The sequence below is a fragment of the Cyprinus carpio genome, chromosome B12 (genome assembly GCF_018340385.1).
Source record: "Cyprinus carpio isolate SPL01 chromosome B12, ASM1834038v1, whole genome shotgun sequence".
Taxonomy (NCBI): Eukaryota; Metazoa; Chordata; class Actinopteri; order Cypriniformes; family Cyprinidae; genus Cyprinus; species Cyprinus carpio.
The window spans coordinates 22,125,059-22,139,255 of record NC_056608.1 but is presented as its reverse complement, the minus strand read 5'-3'; the positions used below and the strand labels follow the sequence as shown (position 1 = coordinate 22,139,255).

The window sequence follows — 14,197 nt, the reverse complement described above, 5'->3', positions numbered from 1 at the left end:
ATCAGCTAAGCGACAGATACATAAAGTGTATATGGGAGGATGCGCAAGAGACAAATTGGCCTTTTTGGACTCAGCAGTTTAAATAAAAGAGGGCAGGATGCTGGACATCGAAGTCTGCAAGAAACACAAATCAATACCTACTGCTTGATTCTGATAACCCACTAGAACAAAAGTTCAAGTGTCATTAGGACACTTCACTTCTGGGGCAATAATGGGCAAACTAGCTCAGACTTTAGAAACAAGGAAGCTCAACACTTCAAAAGACAATTTAAAAGTCAAAACATTGGTTGAAAATTCCAATACAGTAGTCAGATTAAATACACACACACACACACACATGTTAGAAAATTCAACTTATGATTGTTCATACACTTATATTACTATAATGATAAAGAACATTTTATTTGTTCAAATCATTAATAATAATAATAATAATACTAATACTAATAATAATAATAAAAGTTAAATAAATGCAGCGTTGGAGTGAGCAAAGGAAATTCCTTTCAAAAACATTAGAAAATTAATACATACATACAGTATACTGGTCACAATGTCAATTTTATCCATAGACCTACAAGTACTTCTTGTAGTAATAGATGGTTTCAACGACAACAACAACAACAACAACAACAACAACAAAACGTTACTGTGCATGCGCTCTTTTGTGTCCCTAACTTAACTTCCAGAAGACTTCCAAGTAGAATCAGTAACAACAGCTAAATAGTCCCTCTAGAGTAGATTATTTTTCTTAACGGGCAAAATATGTTTGCTGCTTAAATCAGACTAACTGAAAATGCAAATCATTCTCTACCAGCAGGAGGTGCTTTAAAGCGGGAGAAACAGAGGTTTCCCCGGTAACTGCTGTACACAAAGCAGCGCTGAGCTGCATATAACATGCAAGATGAAATGAAAATGACATTGAAAATTTAATAGACTAATTAAAGATAGTCTTCCTTCAGAAAAATACAGTGATATAAAAACACCCACGCCTCGTTTTGATTTTTAAACGTGCAGTACGTGCTCATGTTTATTCAACGAAGCCTTTTGGAAAATCGGTCAGTTTTGACATCACACAGCACAACCACCTGAGCCCAACTTCAGTCTACTCATCACCTTAACTTAAACTGCATTTGTAGACGGTGCCATAGCCAGACTGATAAACAAACACAGACCGGAACTTAACTTCGGGCCAGGCGCATACGCCCGAAGAAACTGTCTAAAGTAGTCTTTGAAAATGTGTTCATCACTGCTTTCAGGTTGTTAATCAAGTAACTAACTAAAATTAAACCAAATGAGATCCTGCTTCTGTTAATACTTCCACTGGCATATATTTGCAATTTTACTTGATTTATTAAAAAAGGGGGGGGAAAAAAACATTTATTCCAGCATGGGAATTGAACCCAGGCTGCTCTGCATTGAAAATAACACTTCCAGCTCTGGCCCAACTACACACTGCATAAATTTAATGGTGCATGATAGCGTTTCTTAAATATTTTGGGTGGTTATATGATAATATATTTTTTTAATTTATGTTTGTTTGTTTTTTGTTTTCTTGATACAATCTTCATGTATTCGATTTTACAGACGTGGACAAACAATGGCACAGGGTGCTTAGAAAACCCCAGAAGCTCTGACACAATTCAAATACTGACGCTCGCAACTCCCACAATGATCCCCAGTCTTTGTGACTGTAAAGAGGTTTAACTTCTGGGAAATCCTGGAACAATTAGAGTTTAGCCCAGACATCTTAGAGGAGGCAATCTCTGATTGTTTCCTAAATTGTTGTGTCGAAAGAGGCAAAGAAGTACAAGAGAAACATGGATGGAAAATGTTCATGCCAAGTGAGTTCTCATTATGTGGTCAGGACTACACATTTTTATATAAATTATTACATTACAGCATGTTTTGTTAGAGAAGAGCACCATGTGGTATAAAAGATCAAAAAATAGGCAGCAAAGACTTTCCTGCAAAGTCATTTCTGTGATATGGCTGTTTGCTTGCTCTTCGTTATGTGCCCTGTTCTGTTTGTCTTACTAATGAATTTGGATTTAATTTGAGATCTAGATAAGAGGACATGGATGTACTCCTGTCCCTTGGAAGTGCTGGATCAATAGAGATTACAAGAGTGAAGTAAGTCAATTATACTAAATGCCAGCCATTTTCCATCTGTGAAGAACATCTCCTGCTTTAAAGGTCACTTAGGATCTTTGGACAGGTGTTCAATCTTGCTCCTGGACATCTACGTTCCTGCAGCATTTATGGGTAATAGAATTACAAGCCCACCTAAATGACTAAATAAAAATGTACTTTGCTGTGTATGTTAAAAGTTGCATTTTACAGAAGTAGGAAGGCATCAACACTGTAACTTGCCATTTATTTGTAGTTAACTGTGAAATATACTAGTGAACTGTTTCTCTTTTTTTTTTTCTTTTTTTCAATAAAGTCATGTCTGAATTCAATTCAGTGTCTAAAGATCTAAATCAGTTGTTCTCAACTGGTGAAGAAAAAAACAAAAACAATGCTGAATACAGATAAATGCAGCTAGTTTATATCTTGCAATTCTGCAAAATAAGTCAGTTGCAAGATATAAACTTGCAATTCTGAGAACAAATGTCAGAACTGTGAGATACTGAGAAAAAAATTCAGTTATGATGTTAAAATTCGCAATTATTTTTTATTCTGTGGTGAAAGCAGAACATAGAATTGTAAGACTCAGAATTCTGATTTAAAAAAGTCAGAATTGCAAGATAAACTTAAAATTGTAAGGGGAAAAAAAGGGAAAAACAGCAGAATTGCAAGAAACAAACAGATAAGTTGCAATTACCTTTTTTTATTCTGTGGTGAAAACAGTCTTGCACAGAAATCAGCTTCTTAAACGGTGTCCAAAAATGCTGCCTTTTAAGTCAGTGAGGCAGCAAAGTTTTTGCTGGTTAACATTTTTTTTTTTAAGGATCCATCAGCCAGACCAACCTTGAACTGCATAGAAGTTCGATTTCGTTCCAGTTGATCTAAGCCAGTCCTTTAAGCATGAACTGACACTTGAAACACATTTTACTTTGTTGGGTTTCTACTCACTCAACTGGATGCTCAACTGGACACTCAAGGATTCACAAGTACTTTGCAGAAAATTTCATAAGTGTTAGCCATTTAGTGACGGACACAGAGGTTAAATGGACACACTACTGAGTTAGTACTGATGCTGTTGTCTGCAACGCTGGCCTTGATTCTAAACACATATTCCACTTAAGTGGGAACAAAGACTGAGTGAGAGAGACATCCTGAAGAGCGTCTGAAGTACCGTTCTCAGAGATGAGTGGAAAATTAAATCAAAGAGACTGTGATCAGGACAATTTCATGATGTAATACTTTGTAAGGTTGACATGTTGAGAAAACAAACATCCTCCATTTATGTGTACAACTGTTGTAGTGCCAGCGTGCAAGATACTGGCAATACTGACATACTCTTTCAGATCATAGACATGTATACTTCTAACAGAGTGCTAGGTCATCATCTCAAACTTCAAAACTCCTTGGAATGGCTTGATTGGAACAGTTTTCTTTTTAAAATAGCCAATAGATGTTAGTTCATGTCACAGTTGTGAACTATGATTTGCTACTTGTTGTGTCGATTTGTGCTACCCATTAAACAGATGATAGCATAATAAGATAGCTACAGATCAGATTTTGCTTCCAGCATGACATTAATAAGGTCTGAGGATTTATTAACATGTACACCTACCCCAACCCTAAACCTATCCTTACAGTAGGATAAATACAGTGTTGGTAGCATAATCTTATAGGTAGCATTATTTGTCAGAGGTCGCTGTGATTTTGCCAAGTAAGACATGTTCCTGTATCAGCATCTTTTGATGATCCTGGATCAACATTATTGTCCAAAAATATAGACTTAACCCAATCCCTTCCCCTAAACCTAACCCACCCATAATTTATTCCTAAATCAGTGGGAAATGATAGCTGATTATTAAGAGTGAAGCACCTAACCCTGATTGTAATCCTAAAACAGATATTTCCTGAAGTTATATTTCTATTCTGATTGGTTGATTGGAATGTTGTTCCAGTATCAACAAGGATGTCAGCAGTCAGATCTCACCATTTATCAGAACACCGGCTCAACAACGTGATGTCTATCAGCCATCGGCGATGGACGATGCCATGGTCTATCGGCCCAACACTAGTAACCACTCTAATATGTCTTGCAATGCAAAGGTTCTTTATTATATATATATGAAAATATATATATTAATATATATATATGATATATAATATCAGGGCAATTTAACGCATTAACTTAATTAATTCGTTATGAAAAATTAATGCAATTAAAATATTTTAAGGCAGTTAATGCACTGGCCCCGCCCCCAGATCTGTATGTCCCCTTAAATTTCATTCAGTTGACTATTGACAAATATGATGCAGTGCATACGATTATATACATAATGAATATACACAGTGCACACACATATATTAAATAAATAAAAACTTTGGATTTTGGATGTGATTAATTGCAATTATTTATTAGTTCTGGGCAATGATAATATTTTTTTTTTGTGCTTAATCGCATATTTTTTTTCTGTGATTTATTGAGATTAATCACATTGTTATGCACAAAATTCAATAATGAATTAAAAAGTAGTGTATTGTGAATCATTTTTCATTTAAAGTACTGCTATATAAACAAAAGTGCAATAACATTTGGTTTGCAAACACTTTCAACAAATAAGGTGCTTTTTTACAGCAGTATTCCTTTTAGTAGCAGTTAAAATATTTATTGTAATTCTCAACTTTAATGTAATCAAATTAAATATAAAACCAAAGCTATTTGCCACTGACAGGGCATTAACGTTTTTACAGTAAATATTTTATAGTTTGTAACAGAAAAACAAGTAATGCTCAGAGTCAGACACCTTCCGAGTAGAGACCTGCATGATCGTGGGACCCAATGCAGCAGAGTGCGGCGCGGGACAACACTTGATGGGCGAGTGCGGGTGTGTTTAGGTGGAGACTCGTGTGTGCGGGGTGCGGGATGTGGGAGAATAAGTGTGTACTCACATTAGGCAATCTTAACCATGCCTGAGCGCGTTTGACCCCCAAAGCCCGGTTCGTCTGACTAGTGTGATCGCTCGGGCGTGCTTTGTTTAGCCGGCCCTGACCCTGGTACGCATGTTGTGCTGGAGCACTGAACTTCTGATATGTGCAGCATGATTGCGTGAATATTTCTGAGCGGCAAAAGTGATATATCTGTGAAGCAATATATTGTGATATGTGTATGTGTGTGTGTATATATATATATATTTGACAATATATATATATATATATATATATATATATATATATATATATATACTAAAAACTAAAATGCCATTTTTGACAACTTTTAATAGTACACTAATATAAAGACAACCTCAGGTCTAATACACTGACAAAAATACACATTTTGAATTCAAAGGATCTTTAACACTATGGTAAGTCTATTATACAAATCCCAATGTGCTGTTCTTAATGCTCAAAGTGCCACAATATTCCATCTGATAAAGCAATATCAATTCTCTTAGCAATGCCTTGTCTATAGAGCAAGATTTGCATTATTGGTAGGCAGATGCTGTACCTTTGTAATCAATAGTCCTCAGTATCTAGTCCTTGAGCACCCTGTACTGCACAAGCTTCTTGAAAAGCAACTTTTATTAAGATGACACATCTTTTACCAGAGCTCTAGGATGGGTAATAATGCTCAGTATGTTAGACGTGAATGTAAATCGGATGAAACTGGGGTAGATAAAAAATTAGGTATTAAAAATCCATTTCTTATACACAATTAGAACTGAGAGTCATTTGACATGAAACTGGTATGAGAATTCAGAGTGTGAAGGCAACAGATTTTTCTATTTCCTCCATCCTAAATATTTGCCCATTTCACACCAAACTCGCTGATCTATAATAACAGTACCAGTGTATTTGATCCATCCAGATCCTGTTGTCTTTCTCTGTTTGCAGGCAGGATAAGCACAATACATAACGGACTCTCCAAACATCTCCCGTCTCTCCATCTGTCAGGCCTGTGAGATCCATAAATATGCCAAAGCTCATTCTGATATGCTCATTAATTTCCTCCTGTAGGCAGCCTGACGGAGGAATGCTGACATTGGTCCTAAAACTTTTAATTTGAAGAAAAAACAATTATTTAAACTGAACTCCCATGGAGGAGACTTTCTGAAAATATTTATAGAATTTTAGTAATTAAAAAAAGAAATGAATGACCCAGAGAAACAAACAATAATTATTCAATTAGGAAGACTGGTGCAGTATTATTAAACAACAACAACAACTTAATTTTAAATGAGTCACTTTACATAATGCCACTATTATGTTAAAATATTATAATATTATACTACTTATATTTATGCATTAAGCAGACTTTTTAATCCAAAACAGCTTAAAAATGAGGAACAAAATATTAAATAAAATATTCTAATTGAATAATTCACCAAAACAGTAGTCAGTTCTCAGCTCCACACACATACGAACTCAAACCAACCGCATCCACGCCTAAAACTTCCCCCTTCTCCTTCTGTTCCCTCACTGAGGCAGAAGTATCCAAACTTCTCCTCTCCAGCTATCCTACAACATGCCCACTAGACCCAATCCCCTCACACCTTCTCCAAGCAATTTCCCCTATACTTTTACCATCACTCACACACATCATTAACACATCTCTTCTCACAGGCATTTCCCCATTGCATTCAACCAGGCTTGGGTAGCCCCACTGCTCAAAAAACCTACATTAAACACTTCACTTACAGATAGCTACACACCTGTCTCTCTCCTTCCTTACATAGCAAAAACACCCGAATTAGTTGTTTTAAACCACATATTATTATTTCTTACACAGAACAACCAACTGGATCCTAACCAGTCAGGCTTTAAGAGTGGCCATTCAACTGAGACTGCGCTACTGCCAGTCACTCAAGCCCTGCGGATTGCAAAATCAGATTCCAACTCATCAGTTCTTATTTTGCTGGATCTATCTGCTGCTTTTGACATGGTGAATCATCAGATCCTCCTGTCCACCCTCTCATCACTAGGCATCACAGGGATTCCACTTCGCTGGTTTGATTCCTATCTCACTGGAAGGTCTTTCAGGGTGGGGAGATATCTAAAGCACATCAACTGGACACTGGGGTTCCTCAGGGATCAGTTCTTGGACCCCTCCTCTTCTCCATATAAACTACATCACTGGGACCCATCATACAGGCATATGGTTTCTCCTACCATTGCTATGCTGATGACACACAGCTCTCTATGCTGATGACACACAGCTCTATCTCTCATTTCAACCAGATGATCCAACAGTAGCTGCAAGGATCTCAGGCTGCATGGATGAAAGAACATCACCTACAGCTCAATCTGGCAAAGATTTGATTTTTGATGACCAGCTGACTTTCAAAGACCAGATTGCAAAAACTGCTAGATGTTGCAGGTCTGCATTGCACAACATCAGAAAGATCAGGCCCTTCCTAATGGAGCATGCTGCACAACTTCTTGTCCAGGCCCTTTTAATTTCTAGACTGGACTACTGCAATGCTCTTCTGGCTGGACGTCCATCATGCACAGTCAAAACAAATGATTCAGAATGCAGCGGCACAACGGTCTTTAAGAAGCTTAAGCCCATGTCACACTGCTCTTTATTTCCTTGCACTGGCTGCCGGTTACGGCTCGCATCAAGTTAAAGACACTGATGCTTGCATATAAAACAGCCTCCATCCCCTCCAGAAGTCTGATATCCACTAGTGAGAGATGCCTCATGGTACCATCACAAAGAGGCACCAAATCCCTTTCCAGAACATTTTTGTTTACCGTTCCTGGCTGATGGAATGATCTTCCAACCCCTATCCAGAATGCTGATTCCCTGACTTTTTCAAGCGATAGCTGAAAACTCACCTCTTTCGTCACTTTTTTTCTCTTTTCTTTCATCTTTCTCTGTATAGCTTGTACTTATTTGAACATTGCATGCAACTTTTTTTGTATCATTATTTAACATTATATTAATTTATACTGATGTCAGAATTCAGACTTTTTTCTCACAATTCCAAATTTATATCCTGCAATTTTCTCTGAACTGCAAGTAAAAAATGTAATTGTGAAATAAAAAGTAGCAATTACCTTTCTTTCTTTTTCTTTTTCTTTTTCTTTTTCTTTCTTTCTTTCTTTCTTGCCTTTATTTCTCTCTTTTTCTTTCTTTGTTCTTTCTTTTTTGTCTTTATTTCTTTCTCTTTCTATCTATCTATCTTTCTTTCTTTCTTTCTTTCTTTCTTTTTCGTGGTAAAAACAGGCTACAAACAGTATAACTCCAAAAACTCCAAGAGAAACTTCATAGAGCTTTATTCCATATGCCAGTTTGTAATCACAGAAAACAGCCAGAAGACACCATAAAAGCAGCATAAAAGCAGTTCATATGATTCATGCACTATATTCCAAGATCATATAATAGATTTGTGTGAGGAAAATGCTGTAATTTTATGTAGGTTATTCACTGAAAATCTCCCCACAGCTCTCTGTTCTCATTCCATACATGCATGTCACATTTGGTTATGATGTAAAGCCTTTGTGATGTGTATGACCGTCCCAGTGACTATTAGCAAATAGATTTAGCTTGACACATTAATGCCTCTTTGAATCTACCTGACACACATGCTGAAAAAGGTTTCGAGCTGATTTACACCCAGCCTCTTTCAAGCAGTGACCAGGTGAAGCCTCAGACTGAAGTCTTGATTTCTCTAAAGGCCTAATTGACATCTCTGAAGGCCTAATTACTTTGCATCAGCCTCACTGTTCAACCTGCCTTGAGCCTTACATTAACATGCTTGACTCAAACTCATGAACTCACACACATCAGAAAGAACAAGGAAGTGTATGTATGTGTTTCAGAAAGTGTTTAGATGCAGAACAGACAGAAAAACTCCTTATACATATGCATATATTGTATCCACTGTGATCCATAAAAAAAAAAAAAAAAAAAACATTTTTGGTTCCTGAAGAATCTTTCAGTGAACAGTTCTTTTTCTTACCCTGTCCCTAAATAACACATGGAAATGAATAGTGCTTGGTCACTTTACATGTCAACAGACGGCCTCTTGTTGTGGGTGTATCTTGGCCGGAATAAGATGTGTTCAGTACGAGTCAGGATTTAGGAAGCCTATAAATACAGCATCTGATGCGCATAAAACAACTCTATGTGGGAGTGTGATGTTTGCGGTGACAGGTGCTATTTAGACACTGGATGTGATATAGAATAATTTGCATAAATGTCAAGTACATTGTACACATAGTCATTTTCTCACAAATAGTGTGGGTGTATTTTGACTTTCTGACTTTGAAACAATTATACACAAGGCCTGTGAAAAAAAAAAAAAAAAAATGTGATTCCACCTCTTCTGTTTACTATATACAGACTTTTCAATGTGGCAAAACTGACTGTTTCATAAGTCAATATTTGGGTTTGACTTGATTTAGCTGGAAAGACAGAATACTGTAATAAAATAAACTCTAAAATCTTTACAGTACATTATATACAGAAGCAAATTATGCTCCCTAAGGTTGCATTTATTTGATCAAAAAATACAGCAGAAAGGGTAATACTGTGAAATAGTATTACAATTTAAAATAAACGTTTTCTTTTTTTAAATGATTCTTTTGATAATGATCCACTTAGGAACAAAACAAATGGGTCTTTTTTATGAGTGATTCGCTGAGTCATTTACTCAATTGATTCATTCAAAGCCACTGATTCATTCTTTCAAGAAAGTCACTACTTTGTGTTTTTCTGAGACCCACATAGGTTCATCTCACTTTTACCAAAATGTTTCTGTTGGTGGAGCTAAATGGACAAAGTAACTGGAAATTAAATGTAAGTAACTCAATGTTTTCTTGTTTATTGAATTGTTGTATATATTGTGTTGTCGGTCCAAATGCTTTACCTAGAAGGATGGAATCCTATGTATACTATATAAAGTCCAGACTCTTTGCAACAACAACATGATTGGACACCAAAAACACACTGCTCAAACATTATCATCACAATTCTTTTGCAAAACAATCTTAAAATTTAACTGGAGAGAAAAGCAGTTTTGTTTTAGAAGCCTTCTATGGGGAGTAATCTTCTCACATTTCAACCAGAGATGCTTCTGTCATGAAAGTAGCGAAGTGAAGGAGAGCAGAGAGATGAGCAGCTTGAGGAGAGAGTGTGATAATTTACAGTAGAGTACAGAGAGAGAGAGAGACTGTTGGAAAATGAGGTCTAATAATATGTATGAAGATATGTAGGATGGAGAGAGAGGTCAAGATACAGTGAGAGAGAGTTTATGTAGCACTGAGGTAAATGTGGGAGGTTTCAAGAGCTACGAGGGAAACAGACTTCATGGTGAGAGTACAGGAGTGCAACTTTGAGCCAGGATTCATTAAAAATAAAGCAGGAACTTTCTGCTGCGGGCCTCTGTGGAATCTAAGAGAGGCAGAAGTGGAATCAAGGGATGAGAAAAGACAGACAACAGCTCTGTTCCAAAACCTAGTCAGCTGCTTACGTAGACAGTATTTTAAGGCATCATAAGCATAGCCATATTTTATATAAATACAATACTGTTCAAAAGTTTTTGGGGATGGTAAGATCTTTTTCATGCAAAGGGCGCATTTATTTGATCAAAAAAATACAGTAAAATCTAAATATTATTACAATTTAAAATAACTGTTTTATATTTGAATACATTTTAAAATGAAATTTATTCCTGTGATACAAAGCTGAATTTTCAGCATTATTAGTGTCACATGATCCTTCAGAAATCATTCTGATATGCAGATTGGTTGTTCAACAAACATTTCATATTATAATCAATGTTGTGCTGCTTTATATTTTTGTGAAAACATTTTTATTTTCAGGATTTTTTTTAATTATTATTATTAAATTGAACATTTAAAAGAACAGCATTTATTTGAAACATAAATATTTTGTGACATTATTGTCTTTGCCATAACTGACACTTTTGATTTATTTTATTCATCCTTTCTGAATAAAAGTATTACAAAAGTAGGAACCCCAAACTTTAGAATAGTACGATTTTATATAAAATGCATCATGCATCACATGATTAAATAACCATTCTAATATATTTTAAAATGTAATTTTACATCATAATAATATTCCACTTTTAGTTCTTGTTGTAAATATAACAAAGATCATTAGAGTACATTTTAAAAGAAAGATACTACAGTCTTTTCCCATCAAAATTTCCCATTTAATTTAATGTTACTTGCTGTTTCTTTGTATTTTATAGTGAATTTTACTAGCAATTTCTTGGGGAATAACATGACAACTAGCTCTTTGACTGCTTTAAATTATGATAGCTTGCAACCTGACAAAAACACTTTTAAAGCAGTCTTTGCTGTTCATGAGAAAAGTTGCAGTTTCCAAACCTGATTTCCAGAGCATCCCTTTGACTAAATGTTTTCATTTTGATCCTGGCCTTACAAACCTTAATCCGTCATTCTAGCTTCATCTAATTACTGAAGCAACTGCCTCAGGTGTGTTGATTTGGGGTCCAAACAAAAGAGTTTTGTCAGAGCCACTAGGCTAATAGGCGTTAGGGTTTCTCTGCTCACATTTGCTAGCGGCTGCCTTCTGGAGAGCACAACAGGTGAAGTCTGGGGGATGTCTGTTTGATTGAGTTAGTTAAAGTGTTATATTAATGACTGAAATAGGAAGCTTTAGTCACTCTAATGCAGAGACCCAGCTTTTGTTACAGATGATGGAGAAGAGGCAGAACAGATGCATATGCATTTCCATTTGAAAAGAGCCCAGAGAAGGTCTGAATAAAACCATGACACTAGTGTCAACTAGTTGCATCAATTCAGGACATTATGCAGCGACATTTCATTAATCTCCTCTCATTTGTCTTCTTAAGAGAGCCACTGTATCAAAGAGATTCTAGCACAAATCCATTTCTTATATCGGAAAGCTCAGCTGTGATACAGTCCTTTCTTTTGTCCCAGCCTGAAAAGTCTGTACCAGGTCAAGGCTCGCTGAAATTTAGCTCTAAAAACAAGGAAAAGGCTTTGGCTTTGCAATTCAACGTCACGCTGCCTTCGCTTCAGAGCAAATTTAGAATCTCTTTTACAATAACAAATTATTCAAATCTGTCCTCTTTCAACCTCCTGCTATCACTGTCTCTCGATTCCTCTCTCTTTCTGTGTCTCTTATAGGTTTTCATGTGATGCTGGCAGTGGTCCTGAGCAGAAAACAGATCAGCTTCAAGCTAGTGTCAGCCTGTCGAATGGCTTTTCACTCAGAAAGGATCCTTATCCATTCCTGAAATGCAATATCTGAAATCAGTGAAAAAAAAAAAAAAAAAAACACATGCCTGCAGTTCGCATCTAGACTTCTGAGTGTGGGAGTGTCCGTCAAACACAGTCACACTGTAATCTAGATCTGGAGGAGAAGAGAAGGAACTGAGATAGATACGAATGACTTCCTCTGCCTTAATTACCTGTCATTTTTAGGCAGGCTGACAGGTGGCCATATAATGTATTTTCTCAGGGGATAGTTTTAGTTTTTTAACACTTAGTTGTAAACGTTAGAACTATTGCAAACTGGGATTATGATTAACATGAAATGAAAAACACCCCTATTTATTCCCTTATTCTTCCTTTATTATTAATGCACTGTCCTTTGTTTTTAATGCATCTTTCAAAAGTTATTCACAGAAAACAGTGCAATATATATATATTTCTCATAGAATATGCTGTTTCACTACATCAGATAAGAGAGAGAGAGAGAAAGAAAGAGAGAGAGAGAGAGAGAGATGGCATAATTAAGCATAATAGTCCATCTCTACTTTGATTCATTCACTCAAAAAAGCTCTGCTCTCTGCTTACTAAAATACATCCAATTCACACTGTCCTTCAGTGCCTCCTGCTTTTCTACCTCTAGTGATTCTTTGGTGTTCTGTACCCAATGCTTTGTAGAGAGAATGCAATGACACAGAATAAGTTCTGCTCTCTTGGAAGTGACACTACATTGTATGAAAATAATGACATGAAAAATGAGCCAGAGATGCCTGAACTGTCTGCAATGAAAGCGTGCAGCACATCTTCAATATATGGAGTGCAATCTGTGCACAGAGCCCCTAGTGCCTACTAATTTCCCCACACTCAGTCCTCAGCTAGTAATCAGCTTCCCATCTAAACAAACAATGGCATGATAAAGATGTTTGGATCAGCGCAATTAAAATTTTATAACCAGGTTTAAGACCACAGGAGGATTATTCCCACATGTGGCGATGGATTTGCCATTAAAAGGCCTGCATTTCTGTTGACTGCATCAAAAAAAAAAAAACATTTTACAATATAATTATTTATTTACCTGAGGTCTACAGAAGAGTGCTATGTTGCAGGAACAAGGCCATTTTAGTTATAAACTTATTTGGCAGAAGACACGTATTTCTTATATTACATTAACAGGACAAGATGTAGGAAAGAATTGATTTTACATACACACAAACATTGATTTTCTTAAAGATATAGTTCACCCAAAACTTAAAATTCTGTTATCATTTAATCATCTACATGTGACTTTCTTTGTATTGCATCAACTATTTTTTTTTATTACTGTAATGACAAAAAAAGTGTTATTGTAATGCAAAGGTTTTTTTTTTTCTGATTTAAACACATCCTTGCATCACAATAATAAGAATTAAGTTAAATAAAATAACATAACAACAAAAAAATATTAAAAAAAAATATATTATAAATAAAATATAACATGTTTTTTATTTTTTTTATTTTTTAAATAGAATATTCTCCTAAATGTAATAAATACCAAGTCACCCGAAGCCATATAATGGCTTTGTGTGAGGATTAGACCAAATGTTCCTTCTGTGTTCCACAGAAGAAATACATATATAAATGGTTTGAGTAAATCACATCAGAATTATATTTTTAGGTGATCTATTCCTTTAAGAAGATCTTGATCACACTGTATCTGTCTCTGAGACTGTACTTTGTATTTTTACATGAGTTCTCACTCTTCATCTTACATAATGCAGCAACATCTGATAAAACATGTATTTTAATTGAGTTTACTTGAGGGCTGTATGCCAATTATGCACTCACATACTCACACATATTTACATTG

At 35.8% G+C, this 14,197-nt stretch overlaps 1 protein-coding gene across 2 annotated transcripts in view; it reads right to left on the bottom strand.

Annotated features, from left to right (window-relative positions):
- Window positions 1-14,197, bottom strand: part of LOC122139279 (transcription elongation regulator 1-like protein) — an 81,086-nt gene that overhangs the window by 23,943 nt on the left and 42,946 nt on the right. The gene's annotated exons all lie outside the window — the stretch shown is intronic.